A 16,084-nucleotide genomic window follows, 5' to 3' on the forward strand; every position below is an offset into this window, starting at 1 on the left:
ACAATAAAGGACAGAAACAGTATGAATCTAACAGAAGCAGAAGATAGTAAGAAGAAGTTGGAAGAATATACAGAAAAACTGTACAAAGAAAGGTCTTAATGACCCAGATAACTGTGATGGTGTGATCACTCACCTAGAGCACTCATCAGGAAGCGTGAAGTTAAGCGGGCCATAAGAAACATTGCTATAAACAAACCTAGTGGAGATGACAGAATTCCAGCTGAGATACTTCAAATCCTAAAAAATGATGCTATTAAAGTGCTGCACTCAATATGCCACGAAATTTGGAAAACTCAGCAAAGTCCACAGGATTGGAAAATATCAGTTATCAATCCAATCCCGAAGGAAAGCAATGTCAAAGAATATTCAAACTCTTGCACAATTACCCTCTCTTCACATGCTAGCACAGAAATGCTCAAAATTGTTCAAGCTAGGCTTCAACAGTACATGAACTGAGAAATTCCAGATGTAAAAGTTGGATTTAGAAAAGACAGAGGATCCAGAGATAAAGATGTCAACATCTGTTGGGTCATAGAAAAAGCAAGGGAATTCCAGAAAAAACAACTTGTGTTTCACTGACTACACTAAAGCCTTTGATTGTGTAGATCAAAGCTAACTGTGGAAAATTCTGAAAGAGATGGTAATATTAGGCCACCTTCCTTGCCTCCTTAGAAAACTGTATTCAGGTCAAGAACCAACAGATACAACAAGACCTGGAAGAATGAACTGGCTTAAAATTCAGAAAAGAGTACATCAGAACTGTATGTTGTCTCCCTGATTATTTAACTTATCATGTGAAATGCAGGGCTAGATGAAGCTCAGTCTGGAATCAAGATTGCCAAGAGAAATATCAATAACTTCAGACATGCAGATGATACCACCTTAATGGCAGAAAGCAGAGAGGAACTGAAGAACCTCTTGGTGAAGGTGAAAGAAGAGAGTGAAAAAGCTGACCAGAAACTCAACATTAAAAAAACTAAGGTCATGACATCCAGCCCCACAACTTCATGGCAAATAGATGGAGGAAAAAAATGGAAATAGCAGCAGACTATTTCTTTCAGCTCCAAAATCACTGTAGATGATGACTGCAGCCATGAAATTAAAAGACACTTGCTCTTTGGAAGAAAAGATATGACAAACCTAGACAGTGTATTTTAAAAAAAGTAGAGATGTTACTTGAAGACAAAAGTCTGTCTAGTCAAAGCTATGGTTTTCCCTGTAGTCATGTATGGATGTGAGAGCTGGGCCATAAAGAAGATTTAACACCAAAGAATTGATGCTTTTGAACTGTAATATTGGAGAATACTCTTGAAAGTCCCTGGCCAGCAAATGTATCAAACCAGTCAATCCTAAAGGAAATCAAGCATGAATATTCATTGGAAAGACTGATGCTAGACCTGAAGTTATAGAAACTTTAGCCACCTGAAGCAAAGAGCTGACCCATTGGAAAAGACCTTGATGTTTGGAAAGATTGAAGGAAGTAGGAGAAGGAGATGACAGAGGATGAGATGGCTGGATGGCATCACTGACTCAATGCATATGAGTTTGAGCAAACTCTGGGAGATAATGGACAGGGAAGCCTGGCATGCTGCAGTTCGGTTCAGTTCAGTTCAGTTCAGTTGCTCAGTCATGTCTGACTTTTTAAAACCCCATGAACTGCAGCACGCCAGACATCCCTGTTCATCACCAGCTCCCAGAGTCTACCCAAACCTATGTCCATTGAGTCAGTGATACCATCCAATCTCATCCATCCTCTGTCGTCCCCTTCTCCTCCTCCCCTCAATCTTTCCCAGCATCGGGGTCTTTTCAAATGAGTCAGCTCTTCACATCAGGTGGCCAAAGTATTGGATTTTCAGCTTCAACATCAGTCCTTCCAATGAACACCCAGGAATGATCTGTTTTAGGATGGACTGGTTGGATCTCCTTGCAGTCCAAGGGACTCTCAAGAGTGTTCTCCAACACCATAGTTCAAAAGCATCAATTCTTCAGCGCTCAGCTTTCTTCACAGTCCAACTCTCACATCCATCCATGACCACTGGAGAAACCATAGCCTTGACCAGACAGACCTTTGCTGACGAAGTAATGTCTCTGCTTTTTAACATGCTATCTAGGTTGGTCATAACTTTCCTCCCAAGGAGTAAGTGTCTTTTAATTTCATGGCTGCAATTACCATCTGCAGTGATTTTGGAGTCCAGAAAAATAAAGTCAGCCACTGTTTCCACTGTTTCCCCATCTATTTCCCATGAGGTGATGGGACCGGATGCTATGATCTTAGTGTTCTGAATGCTGCAGTTCATGTGGTCCCAAATAGTTGGACACGACTGAGTGACTAAACAACAAATGTGTTTCATTGGAGCTTTTAGCCTATTTATGTTTAAGGTAATTTTTGGTAAGTATGATCCCATCACCATTTACTTTCTTGTTCTGGGTTTGTTTTTATAGGCCTTTGCTGTGTTTCCTGTGTAGAGAAATTTCTTTAGCATTTGTTCAAGAGCTGATTTGGTTCAGGTGAATTCTCTTAACTTTTGCTTGTCAGTAACACTTGATTTCTCCTCAAATCTGAAAATGGTCCTAGGTGGATAGAGTATTTTTGGTTATAGGTTTTTCCTTTTCCTCATTTTATAAATATTCCTGGCATTTCCTTTTGGCTGAAATGTTTCTGTTGAAACATCAGGTGTTAGCCTTAGGAGCATCCCCTTGCATATGTTGCTTTTCCTCTCCTGCTTTTATCATTTGTTCTTTGCATTTAATTTTTGTTAGTTTGATTAATATGTGTCTTGGTGAGTTACTCTGGATTTATCCTGTATTAGACTCTGGGCTTTCTGGACTTTGGTGGCTATTTCCTTTCCCATTTTAGGGAAGTTTTTGGTTATCTCCTCAAATATCTTTTCTTGCCCTTTCCTTTTGTCTTTTTCTGGAACTTCTATAATTTGAATGTTGGGTGTTTTATGTTGTCCCAGAGGTCTCTGAGACTGTCCTCATTTCTTTTTATCCTTTTTCCTTTGTTCTTCTCTGCTTCAGTTACTTCCTGCATTCTATCTTTTAGCTCATTTATCCATTCTTCTGCCTCAGTTACTCTACTGTTTGTTTCCTCTGGAACATTTTTTATTCTCAGTTATTATACTGTTCATTATTGACCATTTATTCTTTAATTCTTCCAAATCCTTGTCAAGTTTTTCTTGTACATCTCTATTCATGCTTCTAGTTTATTTATCCATGACTTCATTTTGTTTGAAAGATTTTGGAGCATCTTTACTATTGTTGGCATCACAAATAGTTGCATACGACTGAGTGACTAACACTTTCACACTTCCTACTGTCATTATTCTGAGTTATTTTCCAGGTAGACTCCTTATTCCTCCTTGTTTGTCTGGTCTGGTGGGCTTTACCATGTTCCTTCACCTGCTGCATATTTCTCTATCTTTTCATTTTGTTTATTTTTTTGTCCTTGGGTCTCCCTTCTGCAGGCTGGGTTGTAGTTCCTCTTAGTTGTGGAGAATGCATGGAGTCTCCATGGAGTCTCCATGGGAGGGGTTTGACCAGGGCCTTGTGAAGATTTCTTGGTTGGGGGTATGTGTTCCTGTGTCCTGGTGGGTGGAGCTGGATCTCATCTCTCTGAAGGGCAGTGCTGTGTCCAATAGTATGTCTTGGGGGTGTCTGTGGGTTTGGTATGGCTTTGGGCTGCCTGTCTGCTAATGTGCAGAGTTGTGTTCCTGTTTTGCTGAAGGGCTGGTGTGAGGGATATTGCACTGGGGCTTGCTGGCTCTTGCATGAGCTTGGTCTAAGTGTAAAAATGGAGGCCTTTTTGCAGGCTCCCCTCTATTAATGTTCCATGGAGTTTGGAGTTCACTGACGGCCCAGAGTCCTGGGGTTGAGTCTCCTGCCTCTGGAGTTCAATCCTCACCTCTTACAGTAGCATTAAGATTTCTCAGGCCACACATCACATAAGACAAAACCACTAGATTATTAGTGAAACAATTCTCACCATCCAGGAAAACCCAAAGATATTCACGGAATTATATAGACAACAGAAGAGGAAGAAAGGAGAAAGAGGAGAAAAGGGAGAATTGAAAGAGAAGAAAGTAATCAAGTCAATTGTCAAATCCCTAACTGAATATGGGTACTAAAATTAGACTCTCAAAGATACAAAATTAATAACAAAATATCAGAAAGGAAAAATTAAAAACCTAGAATAAAAGTTAATCTCTTAAAAGTACAATGTCAAAACAAAATGTTGAACACAAAAATTAAAATATGGAATTTATTAAAAAAATAAGGTGTCTTTAAAAAAAAAAAGGAAAATGTAGTATTAAAACATAAAAATGAAAGGAGTAATAATGGGCCATATTAGGGCAATAGGAAAAAAAGGAGGGGAGGGGAAGTTAAAACATAAAATTAAAAATAATAAAAATTAAAATAGGGGGTGGTGAGAGAGTCATTTCCTAGACAGGTTGATAAGAAGTCCAGGGGTCCCCAAGGAGAGAGGGGTCTGGAATTCTCAAGGAAGAAGAAAGGACAAACTTTCCCCCTCCACATTCCTTAGGATTATATAACAATAATGTATTCTGTTTGAGGACTGTCTCCGGAAAAAAACCTCCTGGTTAATCCTGTTATCTTAAAATGTAAATTATGCGAGTAGGTCTAGTGAGGTCTTTACAAGCTCCAGACATTCTTTTGATTCATTCTAATAACTAATTGGAGAGTATATAACTCCATTGCTAACACTAACAAGGGGGTACTCTTTCTGCCCCCTTCTGATGTCTGTCAGAAGCTTTCTCTATCCCTTTTATACTTTAATAAAACTCTATTGCACAAAAGCGCTGAGCAATCAAGCCTCATCTCTGGCCCTGGATTGAATTCTTCTCCTCTGGAGGCCAAGAATCCTGGCATCTTTTCATGGTTCAGCAGCAACCTTTCAGCAGGAGCTATTTACAGGGTGGTAGTGAAAGGACTGTCCATATGGTTCCTCCTCTTTCAGTCAATTTGCCTACTTAGAAGGTCCTCCAATATATCTCAGAAGATCTCTGGACACGTTGTGGGCAGTGTGGGGTCGGTTCACACTTATATCTTTCCTTGTTCCAGCTTGTGCTTGCTCTCAAAATCTACAGTATCCCCTAAAGCACACAGTGTCGTGTTAATTACAGGATTTTGATCTCCTGCACCTGTCATTTTTGGAGTGGTTCTCCCTTCTTTTCTTTGCTCAAGCTTGCACTTTGATTTTTGACCCAACTCTGCTTGTACTGGTGGCTCAGATGGTAAAGAATCTGCCAGCAAAGTGGGAGACCTGGGTTCGATTCCTGGGTTTGGAAGGTGCCCTGGGGGAGGGCATGGCAACCCACTCCAGTATTCATGCCTGGAGAATGCCATGGACAGAGGAGCCTGGTGGGCTACAGTCTGTGAGGTCACAAAGAGCTGGACACAGCTGAGCAACTAACACTTTCACTTTCTGCTTTTAAGTCTCTCTCCAGTGTTTGATCACCTTCAAGACATGAGGGGGTGAAAGTGGCTGCTTCTTAGGGCTCATTTGCTCAATTATGCTGTGGAGAGGGAGGGATACTACAAATGTCACTGGCACGTGTGGGAAGCATTCTCCATGTCTGGGCCATACAGGGTGGTCGCCACAGCCCAAACCGGGCCACACACCTCCCAAGGGAGTGGGTTCCCATTTGTGAGGCCCTTGGCAGAGACAGGCCACTTGGGCTCCAAGCTCCCGTGTGGGGGTTGCCAGTCTTAGGCAGTTTATGCACTTCCCTGGTGGAACTGTCTTGGGCTGTGACACACTTTTCAGATTTGAGTCACTCAGAATCCTAGGAAGATGTGGGTAGTAACACACAGCCCCTCATGGCTTGATGGTAGCTGCATCCTTGCCTTCTGCCTCCACCAGCTGCATGCCTACTTCTCTGCCTCTTGGGCTATAGACCATAGCCAGCTTGCCCCATTTCATTATTCACTAGTGCATGGTCCTTTGTTCTGTGAGCTCACCAGAAGGTAGAGTGTGGCATTAGATCCTTCCTCATGGGAGCAATCCTTTGTTTCTCTGGTTGTTCCAGGATTTTCCCTGTTCTGTCTGTACAGTGTCACATTAGCCCTCTCAGAGTATCTTCACAGTATTTAATCCTCATCCTTTCCCTGAGGACTGACACCCGCAGCTCAAGTCTCCTCACTGAACCCCCACTCACTGTGGGCTGACGTGAGCATGTGAGTTGCTTCTTGGCTGAAAATTGCCATTATTCACAATGTCTCTGGTGAATTTCCCCCATTTTGTCTCATTGTACTTCTTCTGATGTTCCTAAGCTTCCCCCGACCCTATCTGTGAAGGGATTTCCTATTATGTAGAAGCTTCTACTTCAGGGATCCCTCCCCAGGACAGGGCTCCACATTTTGAAATACTTTTTCTCCCTTTTTGTCTATATCTTTTGCCCTACCTTATTCCAGGGAGTTTGATTTACCTTTCTGGACATTTGGGTTCCTCTACCAGCTTTCAAAAATTGTTCTGTGGGAATTGTTCCACATTCAGATGATTTTTGATGTGTTTGTCGGGGAGAAGGTGGTCTCCCTATCCTATTCCTCCTCCATCTTGAAGCCACCACCGTTGGTGAGAATTTGAAAGAATTAGTTGGTTCCTACACTGCTCATTGAAATATAAAATGCATATCTTCTTTGAGAAGCAGTTTTTTAAGTAGTCAGTTTCCTTTATTTTTTTGTCTTTTTAATTTTTTTAATTAATTAATTTATTTATTTTACTTTACAGTATTGTATTGGTTTGGCCATACATTGACTTGAATCAACCATGAGTGTATATGTATTCCCCATCCTGAACCTCCCTCCCACCTCCCTCACCATTCCATCCTTCTGGGTCATCAGTTTCTTAAAAGTTAAATATACAACTGCCAAATGACCCAGTCATTCCACTTCCAGGTATTTACCTAAGAAAGAAGAAATAATGTGTTTGCACAGAGACTCACATATTAATTTTTGTAGAAGCTTTTTTTGTAACAACCCCAAATTGGATTCAATCTAATTGTTCAGCAACAGGTGAATGAATAAATAGTGTTGTATCCACACAATAGAATGTTACTGCACAATAAAAATGAATGAACAATTGATACATGCAATACCATATATGAATCTTAAGAACCTAGTTATTTCCCCCATGGAGTCCTCAGCAATGTAGAGTGTATAATGTATGATTTAACTAATAGGAAATGTCTGAAAAGACAAACTTATCTGTAGTGATAAAAGGCAGATCAGTGTTTGCTTGGGATTTTAAGAGGTAATCTGGACTTGTAAGAGTGAAAGACATTAAAAGAGAATAGGGAGAAATTTGAGGGATGATGAATGTGTTCATTTTCTTCATTGTAGTAATGTTTCCATAAGTATATACTTATATAAAAATTGTACAGTTTACTATATTTCTCAGTTATAATTCAATAAAACTGTTAAAAATGTGTAAGATAGAACTCATTAATAACTTTAAGAAAAAGAAATAGCAATATTATTGTTATTACCAGCAATAGGTTTCTGAAAATTAGTATTTGACATGTTTTGAGATCATTTTTTTTTCCATAATGTGCATTTCCTCAGGAATATGTAGTTGGAGAACTGCTTTTAAAGTCTTTGTGGTGTTTTCTGTCTAGTCATACTGCTTACTCATTAATTTAAACAGATTTAAAATTTTTCTTCTGTTTTTAGGAACTTGATTTTTGAGTTTAACTTTGCTTATAGTTACATAAAATATTATATTTTATAAAGATATATTTATAAAATAAAACAATTAACAAAAGCTTATCTATTCGTACATGCCATAATTTCCTCTTCTCCCATACATAATGAATTTTAAACTTTGGGTTAATTCTTCCAGTTTTTAATATATACAAATATGTACATGCATTCACATTTTTCTGTTTATCAGATGAACAAAAACAAGCTAGCAATCAGTAGCCAGACTCAAAAAAAAAAAAAAAAGAGAGAGAGAGAATTACAATTGAAAGCTATAATGAGAACATGATTAACTTAACAACATAAAATGATCACATATAATTGGGGGGGGGGTGGTCAAGCAGAGTGATGTGGTAAGTGGAAGTGCATACATGCACATGTTTTCATCCACCCAGCCTGAGAAACATCTTTTACTATTGTGATTATGTAACTATTACTCTCATAATACCATTGTATCATGATTGTTCAACAGAAAAATAATAGAACTCTATATCACCAAAACTAGGATTTAATAGAAAAACCTGCAATCACTTTTTAAAACCCAGATACATATCAGAATTATCCTGAAATTTTTTGAAAACTATAAATGCCCAATTTAAAGCAGAAGTTGCTTATTTCTGAAATTTTTCATTTAATATTTTTGAACTGTGCTTGACAAAGGGTAATTGAAATAGAAGAAAGTGAAATGGAAGGTAAAGAGATCCATTGTAATCCATAATACATTAGAAGCTATATGCATATAGTAGACATCTTAAACATTTTCAAATTAATTTTGTGGTGAATTGTGTTTTACCATTTGTTTCTTAGCATTGGATTTACACTCCCAACTTTTAGTATTAAGCTAGTACTAAAGTGACTCTACATTCCTTTATAAGACATTATCTGAGGTCAAGGAACGTAATTTAAAAGCAACTAAGAGAAATGTATATTTAGGTCTTCCACTCATTTTTTGATTAGGTTGTTTGTTGTAGTGATATTAAGTTGCATGAGCTGTTTGTAAATTTTGGAAAATAATCCTTTGTTTTTCATTCTTTGAGAATATTTTCTCCCACTTTGTGGGTTGACTTTCCTTTTGTTTATGGTTTCCTTTGATGTGCAAAAACTTTTGAGAGTAAGTAGATCTCATTTATTTATTTAAATTTCCATTACTCTGGGAGATGAAACAGATCATGCTGCGATTTATGTCAGAGAGTATTCTGTCTATGCTTTACTCTGGGAATTTTATAATATCTGGTAATTAGGTAATTACCTAATTAGATAATTACCTAATATAATAAGATTAGGTGTTTAATCCATTTCAAGTTTATTTTTGAATTCGGTGTTAAAAATGTTCTAATTTAATTTTTGCATGTAGCTGTCCTATTTTCCAAGCACTGCACTTTGAAGAGACTGTCTTTCCACCATTGTATTGTTCTACCTGCTTTGTTGTATATGAGTGGCATAGTCCCCCTTCCCTGCCTCCAGGTTTTCTGTCCTGTTCCATTGGTTTATATGTCTGTTTTTGTGCAAGTAGCATACTGTTTTGGTGATTATAGCTTTATAGTGTAGTCTTTAGTCAGGGAGCCTGATTGCTCCAGCTCTGTTTTTCTTTCTCAGGATTGCTTTGCCTATTCAGGTTCCTTTGGGTCTTCAAGAAAATTTTAAGATTTGTTTTGTTTTAGTTCTGTGAAAAATGCCATTAGCAATTTGATAGTAATTGCATTTGTTCTGTAGATTGCCTTGAACAGTATAGTCATTTTGACAATACTGATTCTTCCTATTCAAGAACATGGCATATCATTCTATCTGTTTGTGTCATCTTCAATTTCTTTCATTAGTATCTTATAGTTTTTGGAGTACAGGTGTTTTGTCTCTTTAGGTAGGTTTATTCCCAGGTATTTTATTCTGTTTGATGCAATAGCAAATGTAATTGTTTGAATTTCTCTTTCTGATCTTTTGTTGTTGATGTATAGAGATGCAACAGATTACTGTGTGTTGATAAAGAGAAATATTGTATGATATCATTTACATGTAAAATCTAAACACAAATGACACAAATGAACTTTATTTACAAAACAAAAACAGACTCACAGAATTAGAGAACAAACTATGTTTACTGGGGGGAGGAGTAGGGAGAGGGAATAGTTATGGAGCTTGGGATTGATATGTATATTATATCAATGTGTATATGTATATCATATCAAACACTGCTATATTTAAAATGGATAACTAAAAGCGATCTATTACGTAGCAAAGGGAACTCTGCTCTATATTCTGTAACAACCTAAATAGGAAAATAAACTGAAAAAGAATAGATACATGAATATGTAAAACTGAATCACTTTGCTTAGTACACCTGAAACTAATACAACATTGCTAATCAACTGTACTGCAATATAAATTAAAAAGTTAAAAGGATAAAAATAAAAGCAACTAAGACATGGATATGGCTTGAACATTTACTGTGAATGATTTGAAATTCTAATACTGAGATCTTACAGCACACATGAAATATGACCCACTGAAGTGCTAAGGTTTATCTAAGCAAAACACTTTAAGAGCATGGAATTACCAAAGTACCTACTTAGGTGGCCTGTGCAAAGTCCTTTGGACAGCAACTCAGAAATCAGAGCAAGCAAGTGGATCCCCAGGCCTCAAATGTTAGCATGGCTCAGGCAAAGGCCAAAGAACACTGAAAGTATTGCTTCAGTCTCTGCTACATTCATAGGTCACTTATAATTCAACAGACTATCCATGAAAGCTAATGGCTTTTGTGAAATAATTTAGTTATCAACCCCAAATTGCTCCCCTGACCTAGGTTGCAGATAATACTGACAACGTGAGTGATACTACTGTTCTATTACCTCTAGTACTAAAATGTAGCACCTTGGAATTACTTGTCTAAAGTTTATATTCCCTTTTCAAGGGGAATCTTTTGGTAATAGGCCTTGCTGTATCCCTAATATCTGTTCATGGTAGAAGGTAACTCAAACATTTATTAGATTGAAATTGAAAATTTAATAATATAATGTGTCTCCTAACTTATAGCATCTCACTTAATGTGCAGCATAATCCAAAATGTGAGTAATATTCCTCTAGTTCAATTGATGATAAAGATAAATTTCAGATTTTGATCTCATTTAAAAGCACACAGTTGAAATCGGATGGAATTTCAGTTTAGTTCAGTTCAGTTGCTCAGTCGTGTCCGACTCTTTGTGATCCCATGAATTGCAGCATGCCAGGCCTCCCTGTCCATCACCAACTCCCAGAGTTTACTCAAACTCATGTCCATTGAGTCAGTGATGCCATCCAGCCATCACATCCTCTGTTGTCCCCTTCTCCTCCTGCCCCCAATCCCTCCCAGCATCAGGGTCTTTTCCAATGAGTCAACTCTTCGCGTGAGGTGGCCAAAGTACTGGAGTTTCAGCTTCAGCATCAGTCCTTGCAATGAACACCCAGGACTGATCTCCTTTAGCATGGACTGGTTGGATCTCCCTGCAGTCCAAGGGACTCTCAAGAGTCATCCCCAACACCACAGTTCAAAAGCATCAATTTTTCGGCACTCAGCTTTCTTCACAGTCCAACTCTCACATCCATACATGACCACTGGAAAAACCATAGCCTTGACTAGACAAAACTTTGTTGGCAAAGTAGTGTCTCTGCTTTTTAATATGCTATCTAGGTTGGTCATAACTTTTCTTCCAAGGAGTAAACGTCTTTTAATTTCATGGCTGCAATCACCATCTGCAGTGATTTTGGAGCCCCCCAAAATAAAGTCTGACACTGTTTCCACTGTTTCCCCATCTATTTCCCATGAAGTGATGGGACCAAATGCCATGATCTTAGTTTACTGAACGTTGAGCTTTAAGCCAACTTTTTCACTCTCCTCTTTCACTTTCATTAAGAGGCTTTTTAGTTCCTCTTCACTTTCTGCCATAAGGGTGGTGTCATCGGCATATCTGAGGTTATTGATATTTCTCCGGGCAATCTGGATTCCAGCTTGTGCTTCTTCCAGCCCAGCGTTTCTCATGATGTACTCTGCATATAAGTTAAATAAGCAGGGTGACAATATAGAGCCTTGACGTACTCCTTTTCCTATTTGGAACCAGTCTGTTGTTCCATGTCCAGTTCTAACTATTGCTTCCTGACCTGCATATAGGTTGCTCAAGAGGTACCTCTTAAATACAAAGTCCCTACTGTGTGTATAGCATCACACTGACCTTTTTTAAACTGGCACAGAATCATACATTTTTCTTCTTTCACTCAGTCTTATGATAATGTCAGATCTATGGCAAATACTGAAAATACTAGGAAATATGGTTGAATTAACCCCTCAAGTTCTTTTTTTTTTCCCCCAATACAGATCATAAAACAAGTAAATAGTAACAAAAGCTTCTTCTTTTACCAAACTTTAGTCAGGCTCCTATGAACCCTCTTTTTCTAGGCCTCAACTTTAGCCTGCCAAGGCTAAATTGATTTATCAAGAATCTTCCCTCACTCTTGATATGTGATTAAACTTCTTGTCCCCCAACCCACCCCTGATATCTAACTTCTTGGCATGCCTTTAGTAAAAATCCATTAAGACAGTTAACCAAGAATCTCTCTACCCTTGGTTTCTAATGAAGTTCCCCTTGAACATATTTGATCCACTGGCCCCCTCACTTATCTGATTGATTATAAATCCCCAGTTATCATTGCCATATTCTGAGTTGAGTTCTCTATGTCCCTCCCCTTTTGCAAAAGTTTTATTAAAGTCTTTCTTGCTATGTTTAACAAGCGTTAGAATAATTTTTATTTAATAGTGGTAGAACTTGGAACTGAATATGTGTAAATTTTCCAGTAAAAGTTTTTAAGAACTACAGCTTACATCTCTGAACATTCAGGTTTAGGAGTTTGATACGGAAATGACAATTTGCTGTCATCTTGAATACCAATCCAAAGGTTCTATGTGAAAAATCATACTAAAGTGGATTATGAAGCCAAATCATGGCTTAACAGAAAACTGAAGAACTTGACTAATCTATGTACTGGGGACTATTTTCCCTAGCTTAAAGGAAATGTTTCCATTTAGTCTCTGCTAAGTAAAATTTCATGGTTTTTGATTTTGGGTTGCTAAGATGTGAATTGATTACATTGCTTTATTTAAGTCAACTTCTTCTTACATAAAATGATATTTTCTTTGTCCCTCTGTTTTATTGAGCTTCCCTGGTTGCTCACATAGTAAAGAACTCACCTGCAACGTGGGAGATCTGGGTTTGATCCCTGGGTTGGGAGGATCCCCTGGAGAAGGGATTGGCTACCCACTCCAGTATTCTGGCCTGGAGAATTTCATGGAACTTCATGGCAGGCTACAGTTCATGGGTCACAAAGAGTCAGACATGACTAAGCAACTTTCACTTTTCTGTCTTACTGGATTAAAAAAATGAAATATGAGTTTTATTTTATTATTTTTATTACTACATTATTTTTATTTTTTGAAAAGGAAAGTTTGCTTTATTCTGGATGTCAGCAACAGCGTTGGGGGAGGGCAAATGCCTGTCCAAAGGCTGACTCACACCCCAACCCTTGACAGTCAGAGAGTGAGAGTTCTACAGACAAAACAAGCGGGCTACCTGCCTAACACAGTCAGTGCTGACATTCATCTGCAGATTGGCCATCCATGGTCTGATCAATGTCGTCTTGATTATTTTGAGTACAGTTAGTCTTTATTTCCAGGGTCAGTTTTTATTTAGTCACCCTGGTTTGAATTTTTACTTCACCTGTTATTAGCCATGTGAGGATTGTTTGTTATTAAATATTTGTCTCAATTTCTTCCTCTTAAAAAAGCACGGATAATAATTCCTCCATTAAAAAGAAAATGTACAGTTTGCATGGAAGGGTAGTGGGAAGACAGAATAATTTTGTATGGTGATGGTTTTTCAGAAAACGTGTCTTTTAAGACTTTAAAAATAAATATTAGTATTTTAACTGCTTCTAGAAATCAAGTTATATTTTACAGTATGTTGTTATATTTATTTTAGTATTTAATCCTTACAACAAATTCATGAAGATGGTAAGAAAAATATCACTTTTTTTTTCGTTGTTTGTGAATTTGGCAGTTTATTAGAGGTGAACTTTTGTATATTACCAGTGGAAGCAATTAGGAATGGAAAAAAAAATAACAGGACTAGAGAAAGACAGCTCTTCAGACAGAATTTATGTTTAAGACAGGGCAGAGCCAAAACACAGAGAAAACAGCAAGAAAAGCTTTTTGAATTAGGGAAATTCCAAATGATTCATGATGGGAAATGTGCTATGAATGATGAAGAGATTACACGGAACACAGGGACAAGTAGACAATGTCAGCTGTATAAAAAAATGCTTTATTTTAAAAAAATAATACTAGAAAAATGTTTTCTTTAGGAGTAATTGAAACCACATTTTTTGGGGAGGTTAACTTACTTTATTCCTTTTGCAATAAGAGTGGTGTCGTCTGTGTATCTGAGGTTATTATTTCTCCTGGCAGTCTTGATTCCAGCTTGTGCTTCACTTAGTCCTATATCTCACATGATGTACTCTGCATATAAGCTAAATAAGCAGGGTGACAATATACAGCCTTGATGTACTCCTTTCCCAATTTGGAACCTGTCCATTGCTCCATGTCCCGTTCTAAGTGTTGCTTCTTGACTGCATACGGATTTCTCAGGAGGCAGGTAAGATGGTCTGGAATTCCTAACTCTTGAAGAATTTTCCACAGGTTGTTGTGATCCACACAGTCAAAGGCTTTGGCATAGTCATAAAGCAGAAGTAGATGGTTTTCTGGAACTGTCTCGCTTTTTCAATGATCCAATGGCTGTTGGCAGTTTGATCTCTGGTTCCTTTGCCTTTTCTAAAACCAGCTTGAACATCTGAAAGTTCTTAGTTCACATAATGTTGAAACCTCACTTGGAGGATTTTGAGCATTAGTTTGCTAGTGTGTGAGATGAGTGCAATTGTGCAGTAGTTTGAACATTCTTCAGCATTGCCTTTCTTTGGGATTGGAATGAAAACTGATCTTTTCCAGTCCTGTGGCCACTGCTGCATTTTCCAAGTTTGCTGGCATATTGAGTGCAGCACTTTCACAGCATCATCTTTTAGGATTTAAAACAGCTCAACTGGAATTCCATCACCTCCACTAACTTTGTTCATAATGATGCTTCCTAAGCCTACTTGAATTTGCATTCCAGGATATCTGACTCTAGGTGAGTGATCACACCATCTTGTGGCCATGACTGAGAGCCTGAACTGAGCTGAACTTTATTGCTATGTTATGCAGCTCTGTCTTCATTCATGCATATTAATAAATGCATGCAAAATCCTGGGTGCTTTGCATTGAATTAAGTATCAAACATGCTGTGAGGAGCAAAAGTAAAATTTTAAACTTAATCAGTTTCATAAGCCATAGAAAGAATTCTACAAATTCTGGGATATTTGTAAAGGTGAACATCACTTAGAGCATATAATTTCTTTTAAATAATCATGATGAAAGCAAACAATGCAATTTAAAAGTTATTTTGTGACAAAACATAGATTTGCACTCAGAAATATTTTTAAAAAGATAGATGTTATAGAATATTACTTTGCTAAGACTGCTGTAATAAATGCCACAACTTGAATGCCTTAAACAACTGTTATTATTATTATTATTATTTGTCTCATGATTTTGAAGGCTTGCTGTTATTATTGCTGTTCAGTCACACAGTCATGTCTGACTCTTGGAGACCTCATGGACTGCAGGGTGCCAGGCTTCCCTGTCCTTCATCATCTTCCAGAGCTAGCTCAAACTCATGTCCACTGAGTCAGTGATGCCATCCAAACATATTGTCCTCTGTTGCCCTCTTCTCCTCCTGACTTCTATCTTTCCTAGCATCAGGATCTTTTCCAATGAGTCGACTTTTTACATTGGGTGGTCAAACTATTGGAGCTTCAGTTTTGGCATCAATCCTTCCAATGAGTATTCAGAGTTGATTTTCTTTAGTACTCCTTTGATATCCATTTGATTTCCTTGCTTTTGATCTCCTTGCTGTCCAAGGTTTGATCTTCTTCCAATTCAAGGGACTCTCAAATTTATTAGGTCCCATTTGTTTATTTTTGTTTTTACTTCCGTTACCGTAGGAGGTGGGTCATAGGAGATCTTGCTTTGATTTCTGTCATTGAGTGTTCTGCCTATGTTTTCCTCAAAGAGTTTTATAGTTTCTGGTCTTACATGCAGGTCTTTAATCTATTTTGAGTTTATATTTGTGTATGGTGTTTGGAAATGTTCTTATTTCATTCTCTTACACGTAGCTATCCAGTTTTCCCAGCACCATTTATTGAAGAGGCTGTCTTTGCCCCATTGTATAATCTTGCCTTCTGTGTCAAAAATAAG

The sequence above is a fragment of the Cervus canadensis genome, chromosome 23 (assembly GCF_019320065.1).
Source record: "Cervus canadensis isolate Bull #8, Minnesota chromosome 23, ASM1932006v1, whole genome shotgun sequence".
Taxonomy (NCBI): domain Eukaryota; kingdom Metazoa; phylum Chordata; class Mammalia; order Artiodactyla; family Cervidae; genus Cervus; species Cervus canadensis.